This window comes from Petaurus breviceps, unplaced genomic scaffold (assembly GCF_028583685.1).
Source record: "Petaurus breviceps papuanus isolate PSGF00001 unplaced genomic scaffold, PetGlider_PUasm1.0 350, whole genome shotgun sequence".
NCBI lineage: Eukaryota > Metazoa > Chordata > Mammalia > Diprotodontia > Petauridae > Petaurus > Petaurus breviceps.
The window spans coordinates 1-14442 of record NW_027186199.1 but is presented as its reverse complement, the minus strand read 5'-3'; the positions used below and the strand labels follow the sequence as shown (position 1 = coordinate 14442).

Here is a 14442-nt window from a genome sequence, read left to right as displayed (position 1 = left end):
TGGTCTGAAAAGGATGCATTTAATATTTCTGCTTTTCTGTGAAGTTTTTATGCCCTAATACTTGGGTCAGTTTTTATATAGGTGCCACATACCAGTGAGGAAAAGGTATATTCCTTTCTATTCCCATTCAATTTTCTCCAGAGGTTTTTCACATCTAACTTTTCTGAAATTCACATCACCTACTTAACTTTGTTCTTGCTAATTTTGTGGTTAGATTTTATCTTGTTCTGAGAGGGGAAAATTGAGGTCCTCCACTAGTGTAGTTTTATTGTCTATTTCTTCCTTTAACTCAGTGTAACTTTTAAGGATTTGGTTTCTCTCTCTTTCTTCCTTCCTTCCTTCCTGCCTACCTTCCTTCCTGCCTTTCTTTTCTTTCCTTCCTTCCTTCCTTCCTTTCTTTCTTTCTTTCTTTCTTTCTTTCTTTCTTTCTTTCTTTCTTTCTTTCTTTCTTTCTTTCTTTCTTTCTTTCTTTCTTTCTTTCTTTCTTTCTTTCTTTCTTTCTCTTTTTGGAGGGGGGAAGGTAGGGCAATTGGGGTTAAGTGACTTGCCCAGGGTCACATGGCTAGTTTTTTTGTTAAGTGTCTGAGACCAGATTTGAACTCAGGTCCTCCTGACTCAAGGGCCGGTGCTCTATTCACTGCTCCACCTAGCCACCCAAAGGATTTGGTTTCTATACCATTTGGTGCACATATATTTATTACTGATATTATTTCATCTTTTATCAAGATGTAGTTTCCTTGCTTATGTCTTTTTTTTTTTTTTAAGCAATTAGGGTTAAGTAACTTGCTCAAGGTTACACGGCCAGTTATTTCTGGGTGTGGTGCTGAGTGTCTGAGCCTGGGATTCGATCTCCAGGTCGTCCCAACACTGGAGCCGGTGCTCTTACTCGCTGAGCCACCTGGCCGCCCCTATGTCTTTCTAATTAGATCTCTTTTTGCTTTTGCTTTGTCTGAGATCATGATTGCTAACCCTGCTTTTTTTACTTCACCTGAAGCATAATAGATTTTTCTCTGGGCCATTACCTTGTATGTCTTTCTGCTTTAAGTGTGTTTCTTATAAACAAGATATGGTAGGATTCTGGATTTTTTTTTTAATTTTTTAAAATTAAATTTTATGTTTATTTTTAGTTTATATCATTCATTTCCACAAGATTTTGAGTTACACATTTTCTTCCCATCTTTCTCCTACTCACTACCCTAAAACAGCGATCCCACTATATACCCCCTCCCCCAATCTGCTCTCTCCTATATCATCCCCCATTGCCCTTCAGACTTTCCCGTAGAGCAAGATGGATCTCCATATCCCAGTGCTTGTATGTCTTATTTTCCAGTTGCATGTAAAATAATAATAATAATAATAATATTTTTTTTAACAATTGATTTTAAGACTTTGAATTCCAGATTCTTTCCCTTCCTTTCTCGTCACCCACCCTTACTGGGAAGATAAGCAATTCAATGTAGGTTGTACATGTGTAGCTACGTAAAACATTTCCATAGTGGATATATTGTGAAAGACTGACTATATTTCCCTCCATCCTATCCTGTCCCCCACTTGTCCCTTTTCAAAAGTGTGTGCTTCTAATTCCCTACCCCCATCTGCCCTCTCCTCGATCATTCCCCCTCTCATTTCCTTCCCCCCTACTCTCCTGTAGGGCAAGATATCCAATTTAGTGTGTATGTCATTCCCTCCCTAAGCCAAATTCAATGAGAGTAAGGTTGACCCATTCCCTTTTGCCTTCCTGTTCTTCCCTTCCATTGTGACAGTTTTCCCTTGCCTCTTCTATATGAGATAATTTACCCCGTTCTGTCTGTCTCCATCTCCTTTCATTATATTCTTCTCTCACTTCTCAGTTTCACCTTTTAAATATCATCCCTTCCTTTTCAATTGATCCTGTATCCTCTTGTCTATGTATACCTGTACACATATATACACACACTCACATAAGTATTCATATGCATATATACCCTCCTATATAGACACATATATGTATGTATACATATATATACATTTATATTTCCTTCAACTGTCCTCATACTGAGAAAAGTTTCATAAGTTACAATGATCGTTTTTCTATGTAGGAATATAAATAGTTCAATTTTGATAAGTTCCTTATTATTTCTTTTCCCTGTTTACTTTCTCATGCACCTCTTGCTTCTTGTATCTGAATGTCAAATTTTCTATTCAACTCTGTTTTTTTCATCAAGAATACTTGAAAGTCCTCTATTTCATTGAATGACAGTATTTTCCCCTAAAACATGATACTCATTTTTGCTGGATAGGTGATTCTTGGTTTAATCCCAGTTCCTTTGACCTCCAGAATATCATATTCCAAGCCCTTTGGTCCCTCAGTGTAGAAGCTGCTAAGTCCTGTGTTATACTGATTGTGTTTCCACAATATTCAAATTGTTTCTTCTTGGCTGCTTGTAATATTTTCTCCTTGATCTGGGAACTCCAGAACCTGGCTATAATATTCCTAGGAGTTTTCTTTTGGGGATCTTTTTCAAGAGGTGATTGGTGAATTCTTTCAACCTCTATTTTGCCCTCTGGTTCTAAAATATCAGGTCAATTTTCTTGAGAATTTCTTGAAGGATGATTTCTAGGTTCTTTTTTGTTTGTTTGTTTTGGAGGGCAGTTGGGGCTAAGTGACTTGCCCAAGGTCACACGGCTAGTAAGTGTTAAGTGTCTGAGGCCGGATTTGAACTCAGGTCCTCCTGACTTCAGGGCCAGTGCTCTACTCACTGCATCTTAGGTTCTTTTTTTTTTTTATCATGGCTTTCAGTTAGTCCAATAATTTTTAAATTATCTCTCCTGGATCTATTTTCCAGGTCAGTGGTTTTTCCAATGAGATATTTCACATTGCCTTCTATTTTTTCATTTGTTTGGATCTGTTTAATAGTATCTTGATTTCTCATAAAGTCACTAATTTCCATTTGCTCCAGTCTGATTCTGAAGGAATGATTTTCTTCAGTGAGCTTTTGAGATTCTTTTTCCATCTGGCAAATTTGGCTTTTTAAGGCATTCTTCTCCTTATTGGCTTTTTGAGTCTCTTTTGCCATTTGAGTTAGTCTGTTTTTTAAGGTGTTATTTTCTTCAGTCAGGTTATTGACTCTCTTTTCATAATTTCCTTGCATCATTCTCATTTCTCTCCCCAATTTTTCCTCCCCTTCTTTTATTTGGTTTTCAAAATCCTTCTTAAGCTCCTCTATTGCCTGTAATCAGTTAATATTTTTCTTGGAAGCTTTTGGTGCAGGAGTTCTGACTTTGTTGTCTTCCTCCTATTCCATGCTTTGATCCTTTTTGTCCCCAAAAAAGGAATCCAAAGTTGGATTGCTGTGCTTGCTTTGCTTCCTTTGCTTGCTCATGTTGCCACTCAATTACTTGACTTTTGAGCTTTTTGCCACAGTAGAACTCTGCTTTCAGAGAAGAGAGCTTTGTCCCAAATCACTGGGTTTTTTGCAGCTGCTGGAGCTATTAGTTGGGTGCCCTCTCTGAAGCCTCCACAGGCTCTGGCACCTGGTCACATACCCCAGGACCTCCACCCAAGACAGCAATCCAGATCTAAGCAGATTAAAAAAAGAGCAATTACCCCTCAGAATGGTTGCTTGGTCCCTCTACAATCTGCGCGCCAGGAGCTCTGAAGCAGCCACACTGTGGTGGTTGTATGCTGCAGTGCCTCCGCCTCTTCTCACCTTCTTGCCCCAGGGGCAGAGGCCAGACCACACTTTCAGTCCCCCTGTTCCCACAAAGTTCACACTGACCTTTTACTTTGCCTTTGGCATTTGTGGGTTGATAATTCTGGTAACTGCCACAGCTGCTGGTGATCCACTGTCCTGAAGTCAACTTCAGCTACTTTTGGTCAGGGCCACCCTGAGGCTAAAACCATGGGCTCATGCAGGGCTGTGATGGACCCTTCCTGCCAGCCTGCCAGGCTGCCTTCAGTGGGAAATTTGTGTCTCTGTCACACTTTGTGGGTTTTGTAGCTCTAGAGTTTGTCTAGAGTCATATTTTATAGGTGTTTGAGGTAGTTATGGGGAGAGTTAATGTTTTCCTGTTTCTATGCTGCCATCTTGTCTCCACCCCCAGGATTTTTGTTTTAAATCCACTTTGCTGTCTGTTTCTACTTTATAGGCGAGTTCATCCAATTCACATTAACAGTTATGATTACTAACTGTATTTCCTGCCATCCTATGTTTTCCTTTGTTTGTCCTTCTCTCTCTCTCTCTCTCTCTCTCTCCATTTATTTTGTCTCTCCTCAAAAGTCTCTTTTGCTTCTGAGTACCACCTCCCACCATCTGCCTTCCCTTCTATCAGCAATTCCCTCCCCCTCCCCCATTCCCCTCCTTTCTTAATTCCCTATAGGGTAAGATAGATTTCTATTCCCAACTGTGTGTGTGTTGTTCCCTCTTTGATCCAGTTCCAGTGAGAGTAAGGTTCAAGTGTTGCACACCATACCTCTATCTTGCCCTCCACTGTAAAAGCTCTTCCTTTCTCACCTCTTTTTTTTTTTAAAGCAGTTGGGGTAAAGTAACTTGTTCAAGGTTACATGGCCAGTTATTTTTGTGTGGGTACCAAGTATCTGAGGCCGGAACCGATCCCAGGTCTCCCAATGCTGGGGCCAGTGCTCTTATTGCGCAACCTGGCCGCCCCTTCTCACCTCTTTTATATGAGATAATTTACCCCATTCTACCTCTCCCTTCTCCCTTGTCCCAGTGCATTCCTCTTTCTCATCCCTTAATTTTATTTTTTTGAAATCATCCCATCATAGTCAACTCATGCCCATGCCCTCTGTCTATGTATAATCCTTCTAACTCCTCTAATAATGATAAGTTCTTAGGAGTTACAAGTATCATCTTCCCATGTAGATAGTTTAACCCTATTAAATCCTTTATGATTTCTTTTTACTGTTTTCCTTTTTATGATTCTCTTGAGTCTTATATTTGAAAGTCAGATTTTCTCTTCAGCTCTGGTCTTTTCATCAGGAATACTTTAAAGTCCTCTATTTGTTAAATATCCATCCCCCTTCCCTACCCCACACCTCTACCCTGAAGAATTATACTGTTATGCTGGGTAGATGATTCTTGGTTGTAATCCTAGCTCCTTTGCCTTCTGGAATAACACATTCCAAATCTTCTGATCCTTTAATGTAGAAGCTGCTAAATCTTGTGTTATCCTGATTCTTGTTCCATGATGTTTGAATTATTCCTTTATGGCTGCTTGCAGTACTTTCTCCTTGAACCAAGAGCTCTGGAATTTGGCAGTAATATTCCTGGAAGTTTTCAATTTGGGATTTCTTTCAGTTTCTATTTTAACCTCTGTTTCTAGAGTATCAGGGTAGTTTTCCTTGATAATTTCTGATGATTTCTAGGGTCTTTTTTTGATCATAGCTTTCAGGTAGTCCAATAACTCTAAACTTATCTCTCCTTGTTGTATTTCCAGGTCAGTTGTTTTTCCAATGAAAAATTTCACATTTTCTTCTATTTCTTCATCCTTTTGGTTTTGTTTGATTGTTTCTTGATGTTTCATGGAGTCATTGCCCAATTCTAATTTTTAAGAAGTTATTTCCTTAAGTGAGCTTTTGTATCTCCTTTTCCATTTGGCTAAATATGCTTTTTAAGCATTTCTCATTTCTTTTCCCAGTCTTTCCTCTACCTCTCTGATTTTTCATATCCTTTTTGAGCTCTTCCAGCAAATTTTTTTAACCCTGTGACCAATTCACATTTTTCTTTGAAGCTTTACATCTAGGTGTTTTGACTTTGCTGTCCTCTTCTGAGTTTCTGTCTTACCCTTCCCTGTCACTATAGTAACTTGCTGTGATCAGGTTCTTTTATTATCCCAGCCTATTTCTTGGCTTTGAAGTTTATGTTAAAATTAGGCTCTGCTCTGGAGTTAAGTTTCAGGTTTTTCTTGCTGCAGTCTTCAGAGCTAGTTCAGTGGGAATGTAAGTTTTTGGTTTTTCCAAGGTGGTCTTATCTAAGGAGAGGTGAGGTCACTGCTCTCTTGACCTATGCTCTAAGCTATGAGTGACTACATGTACTCTTTTCAGCCCTGAAACTCTATCCAGAATTCCTGCTCCCTTGTAGCTGTATACTTGTGAACTAGTGCTGCTTCTTGCCCCGGGACTGCGGCCCAGAACTATGTATGGGTAATGCAGAGTCCTACACCCAAAGAATCCTCTGTAATCTTCTTCTGACCAGTTGTCTGACCCCTTTACTGTCTGAGGGAGGAGCGTTCCCAAAGACATCAGCTGCCCCCAAAGCCCACAGCTAGCTTCCTGAGGCATAGTCTGCTTTGCACTGTGTTCCAGGCCTGATCACTACCCCAGTGAGACAGACCTTTCCTGCCTACTTCCTAAGTTGTCTTGGACTGGAAAATTGTTTCACTCTGACTTTTTGTTGGTTTTGTGTCTTTACAGAATTTGATTTTGGGGCAGTATTAAAGTTGTTTGGAGAGGAATTTGGGATAGCTCAGAGGAGGTCCTGCTTTTACTCTGTCATCTTGGATCCACTCCCTTAATGCTTCTTAAAACATCTAGTGAAGGGGGCCAGCCTGAACTAAAGTCCTGGTATTTTGACTTCCAATCCATCTAGTGTGCTTGGTGGTGCAAGGAAAGAAAGAATTTGTGTAGGCACTGATGTCCATGGAAGGATATTTTTTAGGATTGACATATGGGGGAAGGGAGCCAGGAGAGGGAAAGAGTGAAGATTGTAGATAAAAAGAAGAAGAATAGAAATGAGATTGATCCTGGGGATGAGGTTAGGATCTTAAAGCACAGGTATAAAGGGGTTAGTTCAAAGGTAACAGAGGATGAGGGAAGAGTTGAGTATGTGATGGAACTTGTTCTGAATGAACCTTAGACCTAGACTTTGCATCACTTCCATTCTGGAGATGATATCTGAATGATATCTAGAATGGTCAAAGGTCCAACTTCATCTGTCTAGTTTTATTTGTTTATCACCTTGTGTATTCTGGGAGGCCTCTTAAATCTCCTGGGCAGTTCCTGAGTGGGTAGGGTATATTTGAACTTATTAAAAGGTATCACATCTAAACTGGTTCAGAGTATACTTAAGTTATCAGCATAACCTCAACTGGAACACATGAAGGTGCTGGCCTGTCATGAAGAAAACTGACCTTGAGATATATATATAGGATAAGATAAAGCTTATTGTCACAGTTCCTCACTCCCTCCTCCTACATGGGTCACTAATAGGCAGAATCAAGTGTAACAGTAATAATAGCTGCAGATTAAATGTAGAGATAAAGCATTTATTAAGCATTTGCTGTGGGCCAGACACTGTGCTAAGCACTGAGGTTATAAATACAAACAGCAGTCTCTGTCCTCAGGGGCCTTATTATATTCTACTGGAGGAAGACAACACCATAACGAAGAGCTGGAGAACAGTAGGTAGGAAGAGATGGAATAGTACAGTATTGACCAGAAAGAAAGATTAATATTGGCCAGAGTTGCAGAAAGGCCAAGGAGAACAAAAATTCTCAGCACTGGAAGGGACCTCAAAGGCCAGTTTAGTCCATACTTGAACAAGAATCTCCTCTACAAAGGAGGGGTCATACTCATGGCCTGTGGTCTGTTGAGGCCCAAAACCAGATTAAAAAGTAATTGGGAAGTGTTTAACAAAATAAAGAAAATATATTAAAACACAATATTGATTTCTGGTTTTTTAAGTCAATATGTAGCTGGCAGGGATTCATTTTTATTTGAGTTTGACACCACTGCTCTACAATATACCTGCCAGCCTGATTGCCTTCCAGGTTATCTCTGTCCATCCTAAAATATGGCAATTAGAAGTGAATACTACGTTTCTGTTGTGTTCTGACCAGGGGACATTATTCGGGTATGGTATGGACCAGTTGGCCTCTTAAGTTTTTTTCAGTTCTCTGTTGAGCCAATATCAGCAATCTTTAAGATGTCATGAAGAACAGTATCCTAGATGCCCCGATTTTCAAAAGAAGAGAATGGTCTTTCAAACTATAGGCCAGTGACCTTATTTAATTTCCTGACAGAATTCTAGTATATGTTATTATTAAGGGAATAGTCAGTGGACATCTAGAAAAGAAGTAGTGATCCCAAGGTCTTGGCAGGCCGGCATATTGGGTCAAATCAAACAAATGAGATTTTATGGTTGTAAACTGAAGGCCTTACATTACTTAGTTACTCCAATGGACCCATGATTTCATCAGTACAAATCCCATTCTGTGTATACCTGCCCTTTCTATGTGACTTTTGGTTAGGTCTTCCCATAAATTCACTGCAGTCATTCTACCCAATGTACTGTGGGCCTTCCTCTTGACCTCACAGTGGAGCAAATGGGCTGATTATTGGTTATATATTGTTTGATCAGCCAGCCTTATTTTATTTTTGTTATTATTATTATTTTGCTTTTTGGAGGGGGGAAGGCAGGGCAATTGGGGTTAAGTGACTTGCCTAAGGTCACACAGCAAGTTTTGTGTTAAGTATCTGAGCCCGAATTTGAACTCAGGGCCTCCTGATTCCAGGGCTGGTGCTCTATTCACTGCACCGCCCAGCCACCCCATTGCACCACCTAACCTCCCCCCAGCCTTCTTTTAGGGTCATATATTTTTTTTTTGCCTTTTTTATTCTTTTTTGGAAGGCAGTTGGGGTTAAGTGACTTGCCCAAGGTCACACAGTTACTTAAGTGTTAAGTGTCTAAGGCTGGATTTGAACTCAGGTCCTCTTGACTCCAGGACTGGTGCTCTATTCACTGTGCCACCTAGCCACCCCCAGGTCATATGTTTCTTGATCAGTACAACAAGCAAGCAAACATTTATTAAGCCTCTACTATGTGCCAAACTCTGGAAATACAAAGACAAAATTGAGACAGTTCCTGCTTTCAAGAAGCTTTTTTATTTAAAGTTTTTTCAAGAACACTTTATTTATTTCAGTAAATTTATTTATTGAAGTTTTTTCAAGAACACTTTTTTATTTCAGTAAAATTTTAAATTCTGAGATTAACAACAACAAAAAAAACCAACTCAATTTGCATATACAAAGCAGAAGAGGAAAAATGTGAAACCATGAATCTCTACTATGTGTACAACTTGCTTTTTATAAAATAATAAATTTAAAATATTACTTTCAAGGTATCCTGCTTATCTGTGTTTCCTTCTGAACATCTGTATATTTTTTAAAAAATGCTTCAATTAATTTCTTTTATTTTTTATTTGTTTTGAAAACTTTTCCATTTAAACAGTATGAATTGTACATGTTTTTACTACAACATTACAAATCTCAGTTATTATAAAATCACATAATTAGTAGGCAACTCAAGGAGAATACCTAATAGGATTTAGCTGTGACAATTAGTAAAGCTACAAAATGTACTTTTATTTTTCTTTCCTTCTTTTAATTTAACATTTTATTTTTTCCTAAATATATGTAAAAACAATTTTTAAATTCTTTTTTCAAATTTTGAGTTCCATATTCTCTCCCTCCCCTCTCTTCCTCATTGAGAAGGCAAGCAGTTTGACATAGGCTATACATGTGTAGTCATGCAAAACACATTTCCATGTAAATCATGTTGTGAAAGAAAACACAAAGTAAAAGCAAACAAACAAAACAAAAACCAAGAAAAATGAAGAAAGCAAAGAAAAAGTATATTCGTTCTGCATTCAGATTCCACCACTTCTTATTCTGGTGATAGACAACACCTTTCATCATAAGTCCTTCAGAGTTGTCTTGGATCATCATACTGCTGAGAATAGCTAAGTTATTCACAATAGATCATCATACAATATTGCTGTTACTGTGTACAATATTTTGCTGGTTCTGCTCATTTTACTTTGCATCAGTTCATGTAAGTCTTTCCAAGTTTTTCTGAGAGCATCCTACTTGTCATTTCTTATAACACAGTAGTATTTCATCACAGTCACATAAAACAATTTGTTCAGCCATTCCCAATTTTTTTTATTTCTTTCTAAATGTATTTTTAAGTCAAATCTAACATATTTAATACTCTTTTATTACTAGAATAGATTCACATATTAAGTTTACCATTTTTCAATCTTTTTCTCCATTATAAACAGGCCATGAGGTTCTGCAATATCTGGGGGCAAAAACACAAAATAAATTGGGGTTTTAGCTCCTCCTCCTGGATTTTTGGTAACCTTAGGCTCCACCATGTAAGTTCTCACCCATCCTGGGCAGCAGGCATTAATCACCTTTCTTCTGCTTATTCAGCTGCCTGACACAGATCTAGACAGGACCATCTTGGTCACTCCATGAGCACCATTAGGCCAGCCTTCCTTTTCATGCATTCCCTTCTTTGTAGCTTCCACAGACTTTCTCATGAGCCCCACTGAGTCTTCTGCTGTGATTCTGTCACTCTAAAACTTCTGCTATAGTTTTGGGCTGCAGCTTTCAAGGGAATGTAAACTCATCATGCTAAAGGCATTCACCACTCCACCTTGGATTTTTATTAGAGGCTGTAATTCTGTAGATATAGATCTGTTGCTAAAAAAGTTGGTTTTTATTGTCATTTCATGTTGAATAGGAAAAGGTATGCTATCAGCATGATTCCAGCATTGTTGACCAGCACGTCCACACCCTTACACACTGCTCCTTCAGAAAATCCCACAGGGTCAAAACCTCAGATCATTGATGTCCAGCTGTTGGAAAAGAGGACTTCTCCTGCAGGTTTTCCATAGCCTCCTGGTTCCAGGTCATGTCCCAAGAGATAAGAATAATATCTCTGGAGAATTTCTTGCACAGATAATGCACGATGGTGAAGCCCATCCTCTTATTACTCCTGGTTACCACAGCCACTCAACTGCTGCAAGACATGACTCAACTGTGGGAGAGGGCAGGAGTTCCAAGACACTGACCAAGGACTGATCTGGGGATGCAAGCCAACAAATACAGCTCACTGGTACAGGGAAGCATGTGGAGCTGTCCAGCCTCCTTTTCTTTCTTATCTTTTAGGGTGATACTATCAAAGAGCCTTCATTCTAGCAGGAGACAGTAAATCAACAAGCATTTATTAAACACTTATTATGTGCCAGGCAATGTGTTAAGTACTAGGGTATAAAGAAGAACAAAAATATGGTTCTTGCTCTCAGTGAGCTCACATCCTAATGGGAGAGACCATGTACAAACAGCTGTGCACATCTAAGACACGTACATTGCGAATGCAAGGTAATTTTAGAAGGAAAGGTAGGAGAACCAGGCAGTCACAGCATATGTAGGCGAATAGGGACCAAGAAAAGGAGTTTAGGTCTAGGGGAGGTTGTGGAAATATAAGGCAAGTAGATTGTCATTCCAGTGACAATGGTAGCATTGATTTAATTGTTATTCCCAGTATGACAGCAAGAAATGGAAACCTCTTGTGGAGAGGATTCCCATAGCATTAGGCACATGGTAAAGTGCCCATGTCAGGGTTTGGTATCATGGTGGATGACTAGATGATAGAGGAAGCATTGTCTGGGACTGCTTACTGAGTTAGGTTGACATCCTTTACTCCAATACTTTATTTTTCCTTACTTGTCAAAAATTGGTAGCCTATTCATATCCTTTTTGTGCTTGTCCATTGTTCTCTGAGTAACACTCATAATTCTTCAAAAATTGTAGTGTTCAGTGACTTATAGCCATATTGTATGAGTAGGATATTGGTATTAAAGATAGGGACTGCTTTCATTACATTTGCATTTTTAAAAACCCTCAAATTTATGATTCATCTGAAAAAAGTTGGGTGTTTTAGTAGACTGCAAACTCAGTATAAGTCCCAAATGTAATATGGCAGCCAAAAAGCTAATACAGTCCTAGGCAGCATTAAGAGTGGCAAAGTTTCCAGCATCAGGAAAGTGATAGTACTTCTGTATTTTGCTCTGTTCATACCACATGTGTAACATTGTACTCAGTTTCAGTGTCACAGCATAGAATTAACATTTGATAATGCTGGAGAGCTTCCTAGCAGAGTAACCAAGATGATGAAGAGACTGCAGATAATGCCATATGAGAACTGGTTGGTGAAACTAGGGTTGTTTAGCTAGCAAATATGGAAGTATTTTAAGGATAGTCAAATAGAAGATGGTCTAGGCTTGGTGGAGAGGCAGCACCTTTCCAATAAGACCTATACAATCTGAATAGCAGTTTTGTTCCTCAGCGTCCTGACTCAGTCCCTTAAAACTCCCCCAGGTGTAGCGTTTACTTTTCTTTTCTCTAGGAGGCTTGGTTCAGGAATTCAGCGCCAAGAGGTATGGATATAAACCTAATGGGAACATTTAGGAGGTGGTCTGTCTTTATATGGTGTATAGTTGGGTGGTGACCAAGAATTTGCTAAAAGACTCATCAGCCTAACCAGTTGTGATAATTTGTGTGAGCATAAATGATATGGCTAGGGGGGAAAAAAGCCCTTAAAAATTATGTAGAGATTCTGAAATTTTGGGTCACAAATAATAGGCCTTGGGGCCACGGATGGCAGTTTCATCTCTGGATTAGAATTTCACATGAGAAAGGAAGATATGAGAAGTGAACAGATGATGACAGAATAGGATTAGATGTTCTAGACCATGGCCTAAAATACCAGAATATGTGCTGTTTTTTAGAGGTGAAGATTACCTCTAAAATCTAGAATCCGTCACCAGGATTAAGAAGAATGGATTTGTTAAGAAAGCTTTAAACTAAAAATGACAAGAGGGAGGAGGTTGAGGAATACCCAGATTAAACATGGTTATTATGTGGAGGTATGGTGTGGAAGATTTGACAGTGGAGGAGGTGCACATTAATTACCGTTCTCAGAGGAAAAAAACTGAGAAGCTGAAAATAACATTAATGGCTTTGTGTATGTGTGAACACAAGAGGTAACCTTGGCTTCATAGAAATCATAGAAAATATAGCAGTGGGAAAGAAATATACCTTGTTTAAAATAAACCAATCTAGAAAGGGAACCATGATGAAGCAATACCAGGAAACAGTTCAATGAACTATCAATTCTCCCTCCCCCGCAAACAAAACAAAAAAGCACCAAAAAACAAAACAACTCCAAACAGGTGTAGCAAATTCAGCAGGCCTAATCCAGATGGGGAAATCCAAGAAAAAGTCATAGTGAATCATTTTTCCACCTTAGGTCACCACAGAGAGATACAGAGAAAGGACTGTGAATGCTGGGGAAGGGGTTTGGCTAGGAGCACTCTGGTGCCCAGGGAAAGGCTGTATACCAAGGAAGAGAAGGTCCCAGACTCATAGAGTGATACCCTGCCAAGGCACTGAGACAGGAATATGTACCAACTAGAAGTTTTGTTGCCCATTATCCAATTTTGGGTCACAATCCAGGGAGGACTAAAGAGGAGATGTGCACCCAGGGTAGTGTTCTGGCTGGAAATGGTGGAAGGCAAGCAGCTAGAAAGAAGGTTTTCAAGGAATGAAGTGCCAAATCAGGATCACATATGATTTAGCAGCCACCACTCTGAAAGGATCAGATTAGAATGAATTATTCACAAAATGAAATGATAACATTAGGCTTACAGTCAAGTATAACTTATCTTACAAAACTGAGTGTCATCATCTGACAGAGGAAAAATTGACCTTTAATGAAATATAGAATCTCCAAGCATTCCTGATAAAAAGACCACAGCTGTGTGGAAACTTTGAAATTCTAGCACAGGAGTTAAAAAAAAAAAAAAGATAAAACAGCAAATCATAAAGGACTAAACAAGTATATTATAATATGGGAAGAAGATGTATGCAAGCTTCTTTCTGATAAAAGCACAGAGATAAATTCCTGACTGACCTTTTACTTTCTCTTTGGTGTTTATGGCTTGAGGAGTGTGGAAACCACCACAGTGAATCAGTCCCCTGAAATCTGTTCAGGCCGGTTTGGGCCAGTGTGACTGACTCACGAGGGACTTCCTGCTGCTCCCAGCTTGTTGACCTGCCAGGCTACCTTCAGTGGGAGATTTGTTTCTCTCTGTCACTTTATGGGTTCTGTAACTCTAAAATTTGTTTGGGGTCATTTTTTTTTTACAAGTTCTGGAGGTGGTTGGAGCAGGAGCTCAAGCAAGTTCCTGCTTTTACTCTACCATCTTGGCTCTGCCCCAAATATAAGATATCTCCTAGCAAAAACAACTGACAAGGAAAGCAAATGAAGGAGAAAAAAATTAAGAATCATTGGACTCTGAATACCATGACCAAAACAAGAGCCTTGACATCAAATTTCAAGAAATCTTAAAAGAAAACTGCACAGATCTCTTAGAACCAGAGGGCAAAGTAGAAATAGAAAGAATCCACTAGTAATTTCCTGAAAGAAACCTCAAAACAAAAACTCTCAGAAAAATCATAGCCAAAATCTCTAGATTCCAGGTCAAAGAAAAACTTCTGCAAGCAGCCAGAAAATTTTCAAGGAGTGAGGTGTTAAGTCAAAATCATATATGATTTAGCAGATTTAGCTCTGAAAGGAGCAGATTGGAATACAT

At 39.1% G+C, this 14442-nt stretch overlaps 1 pseudogene; it reads right to left on the bottom strand.

Moving 5' to 3' along the window:
• Positions 1 to 5027: 5027 nt before the first annotated feature.
• On the bottom strand, positions 5028 to 10816 carry LOC138168025 (carbonyl reductase [NADPH] 1 pseudogene; annotated as a pseudogene).
• Between the last annotated feature and the right edge of the window lie 3626 nt (positions 10817 to 14442).